Consider the following 15,863-nt stretch of genomic DNA (forward strand, 5'->3'; position numbering starts at 1 on the left):
CAACAGGCGCCGACGTGTCGTGAGAAACGCCGCGATTTCTGATGCAATATTTCTTCAAGATTCTTCTAAATCGAGTCTGTGATGTTCGCTGGTAGGCCCCGCCCCCAGATTGCCGTATAAATACGACTGACGAAGCAGGAGAAAGCAGAGATCATCGGTGAGAGACCAGCAGAGATCATCAGAGAGAGATAAGAGAAGAAGGAACAGACGAAGGATCAGAGAGGAAAAGGCGCTCGAGAGTTTGATCGAAATCTGGTCAAGTCGTCGTCAGGGAGTGGCCAACCGTGATATTTCGACGTTGAGCAAGCATTCAGAGAAGAAACGTCCTGCAAGTTGGTTTTGAGGAATAACATGCCCTTCGAGTATCAAGAATAGACTATTTTCTGCAATACGGAGTCAAGAAGACGTCAGAAGTTACAGTTCTCTTTTTGTGAAGCCATCGCTTCGAGCATCGTTTTCCAACAGCGAAAAAACTGGCCAGCAAGTACTTTCATTACCTCACTGTTTCCCCAGTTCACGCATTGTAAGATTTTATTTTTTTTTATGTAAATAGGAGAAACCATTCTGCATTTACCTTTGTTAGGAAGCTTGTAAATAAACCTTAATTCTGTTAGTGTTTCTTTCTATATTCGTATCCCCAGTTTCAACTGTTGGTGTTGAATTCTTTTGTTCATTATAATATCGAACCTATTAGCAGACCTCTCGGGGTTCGTGACACCGCCAATAATCAGGGACTGCCTGTACTTATAACTCATTTTTTATTTTGCAGAAGCTTAAACTCTTTAATGCTGTGGTTCAATATTGTACGCATATAAATCTTTATATACAACATTTTAAATTAAAGATACAGTAAGCATTTTTGGATTGCTACCAGCTTTGAGCCCATGGGTAATGGAAGTGGACATAATGCTGAAGGGTACAAGAACTGTATATGTATTAAGTATATGTCAGCGTTTATACAGGTGCACGAACTGGTTAAGCTGAATAATTGCTAGTCCATGAAAATGTAGCTCTTCCAGTGAGAGAAGCCCTGTCCATAACAAGTGGTTTTTAGGATGCTGTTAAAATTCCTCACACCTAGAAATGGTGAGAGTTTGTTTGTATATGAGAATGGAAATTTAGGGTTTCTATGGACATTAACTTTGCCCAAAGCAATACTATGTGGCGTGATCGGTGCATAGAGACAGTGTCTTACCCTGCATGCCTGGATCTTGAGGATCAGGTAACAGTATTGTATGTGTAGCAGAATCTCCCAGCATGATGTTTTGGGATTTTTCTCTTGGGTGTCACAGGTGTGTGTACATGAGTATGTTTGTCACCATGTGTTTTCTTGAATAGAAAATGTGAAAATATGACATTCACACTTGATCTTTTGTGAAAAGCACATTTGAGCAGTGTGTCCATATTTTGGGGGAAATGGATCCTCCATGGCTGTTGAAAGTGAGGACTGTATGTTAGAATACTTTTTGCCATCTGTATTAACATGTTTTATTGCAATACACTCCATGAACACCTGAATTAGCCCTGGTCACTGACCAGCCTGAACTATATGCCCATAAATTTTGGGTAGTTAACTGTCAGCACTACCAACACTGCAGGTAAAATCTTGTCAAATGAGTTACCTGAGGTACCGTTGGCAATGGTGCTGCAAATATCGATCGACCGAGGCCGACATCCCCAATTGTTATTTGTTCGCTGTGCTGTGCAGATTTGTCCCACATCAGGGGAACTTTTGGTCATTTAACCCAACCCCCATTTAAAGAGTTTTTGAAATTTGGATATCAGATTACTTCTTTGGCCTGTTATTAACGCCTTTTCTCCTGTATCTACGCTTTATTGGCTGGATTTGGGAATTTCTCTCCTGATTTTGACTTTGGATCGGTAATTTGGATTCGCTATGAATAAGTTAGAAAATAAAACGTCGTCGTCTGCTAATGCCTCTGCTTCCGTTTCGTCTATAGCTTCGATGATCGAGCCTTCTACTGCTGGAGATGTTGGCGCTCATCGGTTCTACATGTCCTGCAAGTGTAGGATGAGTACCCTCAAACATGGTCTACATTATCTTTATTTCATGTAGGAAAGTTCAGTTTAATATCGGCCAGAGATTTGATGAGTGTATGTCTTGATCAGTAGATCAAATGGAGAATTATATGAAACTGAAAATCCTTAGCCTCGAAGAGTAACCACAGATCAGAATCAGTGGTAGGGGTACAATCAGTAGACAAGGAAGCATTAGAGTCAAGAGTTATTCAAGAAGTTAGAGGACATGTTATCATCTAGTATGTCTAACCTATTTTGTAGCTTGATGAATAATTTAACTAAGAATAGTGATAGTGGTAGTAGTAGTAAAGTTGATTCTAATCATTCTTTTTCAGCCCCCCTGCCTGTTCCAGAAACATCCCTAACAGGTGCCGGGGGTCATGGAGAACTGCAAGCCTTGAAGGTAGGTTCTGCCGGCCACCTGGTGCGGAGCAGACAGTATTGGCAGCAGGTTCCCCCCTACCCTCTCAGGGTGTAAGTTCTAAGTTTGATGTAGAGTTAGGTAACAGGTTAGGTAGTGTTTAGGAAGAGAATTTGATAGTGCAGGTTTCTTCGGGTTCGGGTTCTGATGTGGGTTTTAGTGTGACAGTTTTGTCTTTGGATACATCTTTGGTTTTATTTCCTGCTTCGAGTTCTTTGCAACAGAAAGTTTCTAAGTCCATGGTTGGTAATTCGCGTGTAGTTTCGGGTTTGTCGGGTTCGGAAGTGAGTTGGATATTGCTCCTTTGTCTTTAAAGGTTCCTTTTCCTTCTGTGGATAAGTTTGCTTCGTCTTGTGGTGGTGGTAATTCTGGTGATCAAGTTTTCAATTTGGCTCCTCTGTCTGGGGAGTAGTGATGTCGGTGGACCTCATGCGGTGCACTGTAGGCATTACTTAAGGTTCTTTGCAGCATGCTTTCAGCCCCTAGCTGCAACCACTCTAGTTCCTTTTCTGTACCTTCTTTCATATTCTCTCTTCATCTTACTTTCCACCCTCTCTTAACTCTGATTCATAGTTTAACTGCGATGTTTTCCTCCTGTTACCCCTTTCAAACCTTTTACTGCAATTTCCATTTCAGTGCTGAATGACCTCATAGGTCCCAGTGCTTGGCCTTTGGCTTAAATTTTATATTCATCTAATTCAATTTGGCTCAATATAACACAGACCCATTGGATTTGTCACTGGGTTATACATTACCAGTTAGGCAATGTTTCAATTTTGGGTTGTCCAATATTTGCGATCATGTCTTGAAGAATTTTCTTGACTTTGCTAATGATGTTTGTCAAGTTTATCAAGGGGGAACAGAGTCGGTCTATTTTCTTTCTCTAAAAACTATGGCCTCTTCTGACGCTTCCGAGTTTTCCTTTCCCTCAATTTCTTCTAAACATTCTTCTAATGTTTTTACACAATCTTCTTTATTGGGTAATTCTTCAGAGGTGACTTCAGAGTCTTCTCTCCCTCATCCTGTTTCTTCGCCATTAACTGAGAAGAGCAAAGAATTTTTATTGAATTAATCCTGCAATGATGGGGTTTTGGCAGCTCCCTCTCTCTCTTCGGGTTTGAGGGAAGGTGTACCCTTGACAGGGCTGTCTTCTTTAGCACCTTCCGTGGGTTCTATAGTTTCTCAGGCTTCTGTCTAGAGGTTTCACAGACGGTTTCAGAGTCTTCAGCAACTCAGTATATTCATCCTTTACTGGGTTTGAGAGGTAATGTGTCTGCCATGTTTCCTGTGGGTGCTTGGCAGTTGGTGATTCATCTGCTCCATCGTCGAGTGTATCAGTACCGATTGTGTCCTCTGTCTTTCCTTTCACTAGGGTAGCTGGCTAGAATGTAGATGCTCCTTTGAGTATGGTACCAGTTGGTATGTTCTCCACCTGTCCAATGTCGGCGGTAGGTGCTCCGGTGGTTACTCCGAGTGTGGCTTCTTCCTTTTTCTTTCGGTCTTCTACTTCTTTCTCAACTTTCCTGTGGCTATTTCTGTTCCTCCCTCTAAGGTATTCAATGTTGGTTCCGCTTTGGTTCTGGGTTATTCGGGAGTACTTCCTCCCCCTCCCTTAATCAATGTGACTTCAGCTCCGGATACTCGCCCTGGTGTGGCAGTTGTTCAGGCTCTTAGTCGTGGGGCAGATAGGAGTAATTTTTTAGAAGAATCGTGCAAATGATGATACAAGCATCAAATTTGGCACAATTGTTCTCCAAGGGATACTAAACAAATCTGCCTGATTGGCCAATTTAAAATCCAAAATGGCAGCCATTTTTCAAGATGGCTGCCAAAATAACCACCCAAAGCTGATGTTTTGCTTAGAAATATTTGTAGTTATCCGAATTGCATGATCTAAGTGTGGATTGTTATGTTTTAAAGTCTGCTGATATATATTTTCTAGTTTATAACATGATTAAGGCACTGTATTAAAGGAGTGATTGTCGGGCACTACCTAGGCACATTGGTGACATCACTGCTGTGAAACTCAGCATGGGGTTCAGTGTCAGCTAAGTAGGAAATTTATGTTGGTATCATACTGCTGAACCAAGGATAACAGGGTTTTAGTTATCTGGATAGTGTACAGATTGCACGGGACTGATGACACTGGATGAATGATCGGACTAGGTGTATGACACAGTGCAAGAACCTAGTTGTACCCCATACAGGAAAATGCCTATTGTATATTACAGGATATAAAAGGCCTATTATACTATTACATGTACAGGGTAGTAAAAGGATAAACCCTCGACCCTGAACGTCATCGTAATCATGGATGGGAACTCTACTGGACAATCGTGGAAAACAGACTGGACCAAGTGTTGCCTATGACAGGAGGTTAAGAAAGATCTAAAATCTCCCCAGGCCAATCCTGCCAGAAGAGGGGATGATGGATATACGAACCTGGCAAAGAATATTCCTCTGTTTCACTCACTCAATGCGCTACCAATCAAGCTAGACCCTGCCAGACTTGATGAAGGTTCTGGGATAGAGGAAATGTTGAGAAAAAATAAGGCACAATATCAGGAGAGTTGTAGGCTTCTGTTCAACAACACAAAGTTATACCGAGCTGAAAAAAGAGCAAGTCATGTAGGTACTAGTGATGAGGGCAGTAGAAGCAAAATTCCACGAAAGCTCCAAGAAACTAAAACAAAAGAATGCTTCTTCTGCAAAACTGAAGGAAGGGAGCTTAGAGAAGCAATGACAATGCAAGTGATTAGGAGAGTAAATGAATGTGCCAAAACACTCGGTGATACAAAACTTCTCGCCAAACTAAGTGCAGGAGATGTCGTAGCACAAGAAATGGAATGTCACCCTGGCTGTTTGATGGCATTGTATAACCGAGAATGGGCATACCTAAAGGTGCGGGAGCAAGAAAAAGCACAGGAACACTGAAAGGATGCATATCCAATTGCTTTATCCGAACTAGTCACCTACATCTTAAGAGATGAAAAATGCCAGTGAGAGGCCACCGATTTTCAAGCTTGCTGATTTGACTAAGCTTTACAAGCAGAGGCGGGAGCAGCTTGATGTTGACTCGCATGATGTTCATCCTACTCGACTCAAGGATCAGCTGCAAGCTAATCGCCAAGGACGAGAAGTTCTGTTGGCTGTTGAGACTGATGTAGGTTCAATCCTATCAGAAGCATCCCGTTATGGTGAAGCAATCCATCTAGCAAAAGCCGCTGGGATAATAAGACAAGACATGCTCCGTTAGAAGTCGAATTTCAGCAGCTATTTTCATGACAAAGACTTAGAACAGGCTGTGCCACCATCACTGCTTCAGTTTGTATGCATGATGAACATGGTGCAGACGTCAAGTCCCAACTCCATCATGGAGCATCGAAATCAGACTTTGCTACATCACATCTTCTACAGTACAACAGACAGTGTGACTTGCAAGAATTCTTCAAGCACGAGAATCAGTCACCCTACATCTCTCAGTGACAGCAGCAACCTTCATACGTGTCAGAAGTCACAGCTGGTTGAAATTCTTGAAGTGCAAGTGAGTGTCCCAGTGGGAGAACCAAAAGGAGATACAACCATCATTGACAGCTCAGCACTTATCAATGCCTCACCTCTAGAGTTTGAATCCTATGGTGCTCGGTACAAATTAAATAACCAGGTACTGTCGATTAAGTTTACTCTAGAATTGGAAAAAGGCAATTGCCTCCCTTTCTTAGATGTTTTGATACACAGAGAACCACTTCAATGTAAATCCAGTACTTATAAGAAACCAACCAACAACTTAACTTATGTTCATTTCTATTCAGGCCACCATCTAAACATCAAATATCAATTTTTTCTTCTTTGTTTTTACGAACATTGTGCATTGTCAGTCCCCAATATTTGGATAAAAAAATTGAATACACAAGAAAAAATAGGGAAAGATGTATGTTATCTTCACATATATTAGATATTTGCTATAATAAAGCCTACAAAACTTTTATAGTGTAAGTAACATGGAGAAAGAAAATTCTAAGAACATTCTCAGTTTGCCTTATTTTAACGGATTTGAAACCATTAAATCATTGTTAAAAGCCTTTAAGGTCAAAATTGTTTTTTCCTATAATAACACACTAAAAGGAATGTTAATAAAAAAATGGCCCCAAGGAAAGCAACAACATAATATATAAAATTCCATGTATGGACTGCCCCTCCTTCTATCTCGAACAGTTGAGCAAGGGCTTAGAATTAAGATTAAAACAGCATAAATATTCTGTCAGAACTGGGTAAACATCTAATGCAATATTCATTCATTTAAGTGAAAACAACCACTGGATAAATTGGATTGGTAGTTCACTAATTGCAAGATCAAAAGATGTCTTATCACAACATCTTTTAGAATCTGCCATAATACAACTTACTTCCCATTGTAATTTTAATATTATTTATGGCCTGTTCCATTTAGACCCTTGTATTTGTAACATTTTTAAGAATGACCTCAAAGATATAATTACAGACTTAAATACAAATTAGTTGCCTTGGAGATATTTTCTTTGTATATGTATGTTTAATATGTATTGTGAATAAGTTTTTGTTTACCAAAGATCTGAATGTGGTCAGCTGTCGCCCTGTATAATCCTTTAATTGTCCTGTCCCTGTGTCTGAGCAGTTGGGCTTAATCTTTTTGTTCTTAAATTGTACCCTTGTTTATACTTGTTTGGAAAGGTTACTCATTCTCCAGGTGTGTTGGATTCTAGGTACTAATCTCCTTATAAATCCTATCTGTCATTTATACGACCTATCCTGTACTCTGAATTTCTCATGTAAGTTAGTTTGTCTGCTAAGTAAAGGACGTTGAGTTGAAAGATCTTGTAGAAACTCCATTGTTTATCTTTCCTTCGTGGCTTATACCTTTATTTATGAATTTATCACGTTCCAAACTTTCTTGATTCAGTTATACATACATACAGACATTAATATATATAAATTATAAATATATATATATACTATATATAGAATATAATATGTATAACAATATATATATAGGTATATATATATAGATATATTAGGGTATATATATATGGTATATATATGATATATTATAGTAATAATATAGGGTATATATATGATATATAATATATGGTATATATATGGTATATATATATGTATTAATAAATTATATATATATATATATATATGGATAGATATATTAATATATATATATAGAATTATATATATGGGTAGTATAGAATATATATTATATATATATATATGATATATAATATATGTATATAATTATATATATATCCATAGATTAATAAAAAAATATATATGTATATGTATATATCATGGAATATATATAGTTTATGTTTAAATATTTATATGGTATATAATATATATATATATACATATAGATGTATATACATATACCATATATATATATATATATATACTATATATATATAGTGATAATGATTCTATATATAATATATATATATATATATATATATATATATGTATAAAAACTAATAATTATAATAAATATTATAATATGTATTACATACCTATAGATATATAAATATATATATGTATATACATATATATATATATTATATAATACTATATATATATATATATATATATTATATGTATATACATATATTTAATTATTATTATAGGATATATAATATATATATATATATATATATATATATATGATATACATATATAGGATATATATATAGATTATATATATATATATATTATATATACATCATATGTATATACAATATATATATATATATATATAGTATATATATATATATAATGTATATGTTATATATATATATATATATATATATATATAATATATATCTGCACGAAAATTTTGGTAAAAATCTGATAATTTTTAGCGCAATGTACAATATATTGGACAAAAAAATCTGGTAACCCTGCTTCATTGAATATGCAAAACCAAGAATCATTTAAGCCTAAACCTAGATTTTGCCCAGGTGTGGGAGAGCAAAGCAAGGTGCAATTGCTTCTTCCACCATTTGATGTTGATCCCCACACTGTTTGCCCTAGATGCCACAAGCGTGTATGTTCCAATAATGATATTGCCCCGAGTGTTGTGAGTGGTTGCCAGAGCCATGGAAGAAGTTCACTGGGAAGAGGAAATCCATGAAGTCTGCGCTTCCGTCCTTGGAAGGATATTCTTCTCCGAGGATACCAGATAGCTCCGTCTCTTCCCATGCCAGTTTGGTCTGCTGCTTCCTCTATGGGAGAATTCACTCCTCCACACTCCCCTGGTGCTTCAGCAACGGGGATTTTGCATGTGGTTGTTACAAACCCCGCGAGAGAGAGGTCCGCTCCAAGTTCGATATGAAAATAAACAAAAAGAATTCAACACCAACAGTTGAAACTGGGGATACGAATATAGAAAGATACACAAGCACAACAAAGGTTTATTTACAAACTTACTAACAAAGATAAATGCAGAATGGTTTCTCCTATTTACATACCACAAGTAAAATCTTACTATGTGTGAACTGGGGAAGAAGTGAGGTAATTCAAATACTTGCTGGCCAGTTTGGCGCTGTTGGAGATCTATGATCGAAGCGGTGGCTTCACAAAAGGAGAACTGTAATTGCAGATGTCTTTTTGACTCCGTATTGCAGAAAACAATTTCTATTCTTGATACTCGGAGGGCAGGAACTCCTCAAAACCTCTTGTAGAACGTTTCTGCTCTCAAGGCTTGCTCAACGACGAAAATACCTCGGTTGTTCTCTCTAACTGGACGACTTGACCAGAATTCGACCCAAACTCTCGACCGCCTTTTCCTCTCTGATCCTTTGTCTGTTCTTTCTTCTCTTATCTCTCTCTGTTGATCTCTGATCTCTGCTGCCAGGCTCTCACTGACGATCTGATCTGTGACTCTTACTGATCTCTCTTACTTCGTCAGTCGTATTTATACGGTGACTTGGGGGCAGGGCCTACAGGGGGCAGAACATGAATGTCACAGACTCCCAAGATGACCAGAACGTTTTAGAAGAATCTCGACGAAGTAATGCATCAGAAATCGCGGCTTTTCTCACGACACTTCGGTGCCTGTCACGTTCCACAACACTCCTGCCGATTCTAGAACCATAATGAGAACAGGCACCTCCAACACATGCGTGAATGCCTCTTTGCTGCAGACCTACTTGAAGAGAATGCATTTTCATTTCCTTTAACTTATCATTCGTTGCTATGAAGCCATTACCATGACAGTGGTATAGGGGACCGGTCCCAATCTCTCAATGGCTTCTTCCCTTCCCATCCCCCCTGGTCAACGGGATATTGCCCCGAGTGTTGTGAATGGTCGCCGGAACCATGGATGAAGTTCACTGGGAAAAGGAAATCCATGAAGTCTGCTCTTCTGTCCTTGGAAGGATATTCCCCTCAGAGGACACCAGGTAGCTCCTTGTCTCTTCCCATGACACTTTGGTCTGCTGCTTCTTCTATGGGAGAATTCACTCCTCCACACTCCCCTGGTACTTCAGCAATGGGGATTTTGTATGTGGTATAGGGGACCGGTCCTAATCTCTCAACGGCTTCTTCCCTTCCCACCCCCCTTGGTCAATGGGAGGTAGTCACTAAAGTACCATCTTTGCAGGTCTATGGGATATTAGGAGGACCTTCCAAGATCTGAGGAACCACTGGCTTCCCCTAGGTCTTCCAGGGGAACCATTGGTTAGGGGCTTGATCACACATCTTAGCTCTGCCAACCGGGCCCCAGTCTCTATGGCATCAGTAACTGGGACTACAGTTTGTTACAGGATGAAAGGTTGCCATGACTACTGTCAGTGCCTTCAATTATCCATCCGATCCCATCAATATCAACACCCCCTCTGATGTCTTCTGATGCTACGGATTATCTCCTAGCATAATTAATGAAAAGGTACAAAGTAGAGATGAAATTAAAGAAGGAACCCCATTCTGCTTCGATGTCACTAGCATCTTCATCTCCAATCTCCAACCGCTTTTTCCTCTTCCCCTGAGGGTCCTGTTAGGCAGACAGACCCGAAGAGGAAGAAGGCAGTGGTGTTAGATTGCAATAAAACCCCTTCCCCTTCTGAGGGTCCCATTAGGCGGACAGACCTGAGGAGAGAAGGGCGGTGGCTCCCAGGATGCGCCCAGGGTTCCAATACCAGACAGGGATGCCTGGTATAGTTCCCTCTTCTGTACAGAACTCCAAGGTTCCAACCTGGAGACTCATTCCCATCTCAGTACAAAGGTCGTCCTTGCATAAGGGTCTCTACAACCCATGCTCTTGAAGCTTTTAACCCTTGGACTTCATTGGAAGCACACTGCTACAATAAGTGTTCATGGCCCCAGGACCCTGACATGGACTATAGAGAGTGCCTCTGCAACATGCAAACATTGCCCCCACCCCTGAATCCCCAACCCAGGAGGTAGCTCCTGTGAGCTGGCACCAGGATAGTACAAAGATCAGGTCTTGTGTAGGTGATGCCAACCCTAGGGTTCACAGGTCAGACATATTAATAGAGGCGTTGGCCTCCAGGAGAAGCCCTGTGTCTCTTCAGGACAGGATATGCTCTCACCTTGTAGGGCAGGGTGCGACTGTTCTCCCAGAAGTAGCTGTCGCTCATGTTTACATGAACGAATCTACTCTCCTCAGTATAGTTCCTGTGTACCTTCATGGGAACATGCATCCGGTCCCAGCGACAACCACCGTTCACCTTCGTGTGACGGGAGTTTTCCCAGACCTGTAAAACGACCATCGTTTTAGTATGACAGTCGTTCATGGCTGTCCTCTCCTGCTGAGGTTTCAGTCTCCAGCAGGTCAACAAAGGATGCCAGGTGCCTCTCACCTATTCCTTCAACCTCCTGGGCTTATGCTTGGAACCATGGGAGGGATCATGGATGTTCTGGTGGAGGTCTCTCACCTGCAGAGAGGGCAACTTGGAAAGACAATGACTTGGAAGGAATGGAGGGTCCTCTCCCCAAGGACGCAGATACTCTTGAGCTGCATAAATCCTACATCAAGATTGTTAAACTGATTCATCAGTATAACAATCTCGGGGACAAGACCTTGGCTGACGATGGGACTTTTCCTCTGGGCTTCGAAACCCTGGTCGGGCCTTACCTTCAATAGGATTGCCATGGTCGAAGCTCGCAGATTTGGTCCTGGCTCAGGTAAATTCTCTTGTCTCCAGAAGAGAGCTCACTTTGAGCCTGCTGCTCATTTAAGCTGTTAACTCCACCACTTCCTCGTCAAAAGAAATTTTATAAACCTTCAGAGAAGTCAATCCCGACTGCCCAGATTGACCCGGACTTGATTCGTCTCGGTCCAATTCTCTCATTGGAGCAACTCCGAGCAGAAATCAACTCCCTCTCACATCAGGAGTCAGCATCTTTAGAAGCAACTACTATGGCAGCATTCCTAGCAGTCTCTTGGATTGACCATTGGTCTACAACAGTCACTAAGGTTTTCACTTCCTCTCCATCATTCCCCAATGAAGAAATGACTAACCTTAATAGAATGTTCCTGTCTGGAGTTAAGACTATTACTTACCTGCTCCACCAGAGAGTTAACCTATGGGCAAACTTGGTACTGAAGGGGTGAGATGCAGCTCTCTACCAAGTTCTGAAGTTTGTAAAGCCCTGAATCGATCGTAATTTTAAGAAACAGACCTTTGCTGGGCTCCACTTCTCTCTTTAGCAGAGAACAAGTAGAAGTCACACTTAATCAATGAAGGATGGATAATAACGACTGCCTCATTCACCACGCCACTGCGTGCGACCACTGGGCCTTCACGCTCCACTGTAGTCTGACCCCTGGGTCAGACTGGCCCTTCATCTGCTGGTCCCAGGAAACCACAAAATCTTAGGGCCCCTCACAACAATACCCAGCTTTCTTCAGCCCTGTCAGGAAGGGTGCAAGCCAGCAGCCCTTTTGTTCCTCTGCCAACCCAGGGAGAGGAGGTAGGCTATCACTGGTGGGTGGTTGCCTTTTGAGTCATTGGGCAACATGGCAGAAACACAGGGCAGAATCCTGGGTATTGGATGTCCTTCAATTAGGATAATTACTTCCCTTTGATTCTCCCCCACCCTTCACCAATCTACCAGTCCACATACAAACGTGTTCCCGGCTCATCCAAGGACCTTGCACTACAGAGTGAGGTGAAGACAATGCTGGAGAAGGGTACTGTAGATGTCGTGACAGACCAGTCTTCAGGATTTTACAGCAGGATCTTCTTGGTAGAGAAAACATCAGGTAGATGGAGACCAGTCTTAGACCAATCAGTCTTGAATCGATTCATTTGCCAGACTCGATTCAAAGTGGAAACAACTTGGTCAGTGCTGGGAGCCATCAGGGAGTCTGACTTTATGCTTACGGTGGATCTGCAGGATGCTTATTTCCAAATACCCATCCATCAGTCCTCTTGCAAGTACCTTTGCTTTATCCTCAATGGGACGGTGTATCAATTCAACGCTCTTTGGTTCAGATTATCAACCGCTCTGCAGGTATTTACGAGAGTGTTCACCTTTGTTTCAACTTTAGCTCATTCACATGGGATACGTCTTTTGAGGTATCTCGATGATTGGCTAGTCCCAGCCAGTTCTCGCTTAAATTTGCTTCAGGACAGAGATTGTCTCCGAGTTTGGTCATAGCCTAGGCATTGCAATAAATCTCGAGAAGTCAGACCTCATACTGAAACAGGATAAAATTCTTGGGCATGCTGATAGGTACAGCAGCCATGAGAGTCTTTCCATCAGAATCCCAAATCAGCAAGTTCAAGGAGACAACACAGTTATTCCTGTCCCGGCAGGAACAACCAACTCAAATGTGGCAAGTTGTAGTTGGAGAAGCTGGTCCCTCACGGGCGACTTCACCTCCGCTCCCTCCTGTGGAGGATGAAGGAATTCTGGTTTCAAGTAAGGGATCTGCCTTCCCTTCACATTCCTATCTTGGGAGAAGTGAGACAGGACTTAGCATGGTGGTTAGACGACAGGAACCTCGTAATGAGAGTCATAAATTCCACTCCCTCTCCTGAGATGTTTCTGTTTTCAGATGCCTTGAGGGAGGGATGGGGCGCACACCTGGTGAACTTGTTGATTTCAGGTGTGTGGAATCGGTACAACAAAAACTTGTACATCAACATCCTGGAACTCAGAGTAGCCTTCCTGGCTCTTCAAGAGTTCCAGGATCGAGTAATGGTGCACTCCATGATACTAATGAGTGAAATACCATGGTAGTGGCATATGTCAACAAGCAACGGGGACTATTGTCTCGCCAACTGCATCAGTTAAAGGTACAAGTGCACGAGTGGGTAATAGCGCACTTGATGGATTTGTCAACCAGATACATCCCAGGCAAAAAGAATGCAGCGGCGGACAAACTCAGCCGTCAGGGTCAAGTGATAGGGACAGAATGGTCCTTGTACCCAGATGTTGTAGAAAGACTATTCAGTCTTTGGGGATGACTAATAATAGATCTCTTTGCAGCACAGCACAACGGGAAGTTGCCAATGTTTTGCTCAGTCATCACAGATCCCTGAGCTGCAGCGGAGGATGCCTTTCAGCACCCATGGGGCAATCTCGACATGTACACTTTTCCTCTATTCTGTCTTATTTGTCAAGTAATCAACAGGGTAATAATCATTGCGAATCTCAGAATGACCATGGTGAACCCAAATGGCTACATGCCAACTGGTACCCGGCTCTGCTGGCTCTATTATCTAAGGCACCAAGAGAAATTCCCCTGTGGCACAACTTTCTCTGCCATCCACTTATGGAAAGGTTCCACCAGTCAGTAGAGTCCCTATCCCTTCACGGCTGGAGACTATCCAGCATCTCCTGCAAGAGAGGGTTTTCTCACCAAACAGCATTGGAGATGTCTTGGCTATCTTTGGAAATCCTTTGCAGATGTCTACCAAAGGATATGGGCCATATTCTGTGGTTGATGTCGTGAAAGCAGTTTCTCTCTGGTCGGAGCTACTATTCAGCAAGTAGGAGGGGAATTTCTGGTCTTCGTTCATGAAGGAAGCATCTCTCTGTCTCAGCAATGAAGGGCTACAGAGCCGCCCTGGGCTTGGTCCTTCGCTTAAAGGTCATAGATCTCTCTTCTTCTTGGGAGTTCTCCAAGCTGATGAGAAGCTTTGAAAAGTTTCTTATAATGTTAAACACTCAAGTAGTCATGGAGCCTGGTAGGGTCCCATATGCACTAAGATGTACCCTAAATTTGACTACAGATCTTGTTTGTGGGTTGTTTGGGCATAAAAAAAACTTGGTCACATGTTCCACAATTGGCCTATTTTCCGCCATTTTGAAATCCAAGATGGCCGCCTGACAAAAATTATAAGAGTCAATTAATGCCCAGAATATACTCAATATGCATATTGTTTCAAAGGTCTTGAATAAGGGAATACATAATAAGATGGTTTGACATAATTTTTGATCAGATAAGGGTATGAATAAAAAAAATTAAATTAAAAGAAATTTATTCATACATAAATGTTGATCTATGTCTCCCAATACTGTGCGATAGTAAAATTAAGCAAATAAGTCAAACACTTGTGTAACGAACTATTAATTGTTTGGAAAAAAAAATCATGCTCTCAAACCTTCATTTCACATTCCACCATTAAATCAACTTCACTGTCTTTCGAATCATTATGACTCTTTCTTATAGTATTATGTGGATTGTAACACTGCCCACTTTCATCACACTTACAGAATTCACAGCAACTAATGTCTGCTATACGGCAAGGACATACATTTGACCTAAAGCATTTTTTACAGGTGCATGGAAATGGAAAATCGAGGGGTTGATTAGGTTCAGAAACAATAAGTGGTACCATGAAGTCATCTTTCAAAATGTAACCATAATCTAGTGGATTCACTATATCTATGGTAGCTTTTGTGGCATTTGTCCAGTGATAACATTGCAAAAAAGCTCGCTTAATATGAAGCTGTATGCTATTTGAAGTTGGAACAAGTCTTTCAAAATTGTTTTCAATGCTTTTATGATGGCACAGGAAATATCAGCTCACTGAATTTATCTTTGTTGACTCCACCAATGCCTCTGGCAAGAAACTGCTCTGCTTTGATTTTCATATCATGAGAAAGTTCTTTAATTTTTCCAAAATCCTTGATTAACACTATTCCACCTTGTCCTGCTGCCTTGAATACAGCAAGTTTTGTTGAAACCTTGCTGGTCGTGTCACAACCACTAAGTGCATGGACAGCTGGAAGTGCAGAAACTAATGCTCTTGACATTGTTGGTACTAAATCATGGACTGGCAATGCCCTTTTGATGTTAGCTTGTCCACAAAGGATCCATAGCTCTTCTAGACCACTGAATTTCCAAGTTTCACTGAAGTGATACAGTAGACTTACTAAAACATCTGTA

The 15,863-nt window shown here is 40.9% G+C and overlaps 1 protein-coding gene and 1 long non-coding RNA gene across 3 annotated transcripts in view; one reads left to right on the forward strand and one right to left on the reverse strand.

Annotated features, from left to right (window-relative positions):
• Positions 1 to 15,863, forward strand: part of LOC135222791 (uncharacterized) — a 128,829-nt gene that overhangs the window by 48,216 nt on the left and 64,750 nt on the right. The window lies entirely within an intron of this gene.
• Positions 1 to 15,863, reverse strand: part of LOC135222790 (uncharacterized) — a 79,807-nt gene that overhangs the window by 8,813 nt on the left and 55,131 nt on the right. The gene's annotated exons all lie outside the window — the stretch shown is intronic.

This window comes from Macrobrachium nipponense, chromosome 8, assembly GCF_015104395.2.
Source record: "Macrobrachium nipponense isolate FS-2020 chromosome 8, ASM1510439v2, whole genome shotgun sequence".
NCBI classification, from domain to species: domain Eukaryota; kingdom Metazoa; phylum Arthropoda; class Malacostraca; order Decapoda; family Palaemonidae; genus Macrobrachium; species Macrobrachium nipponense.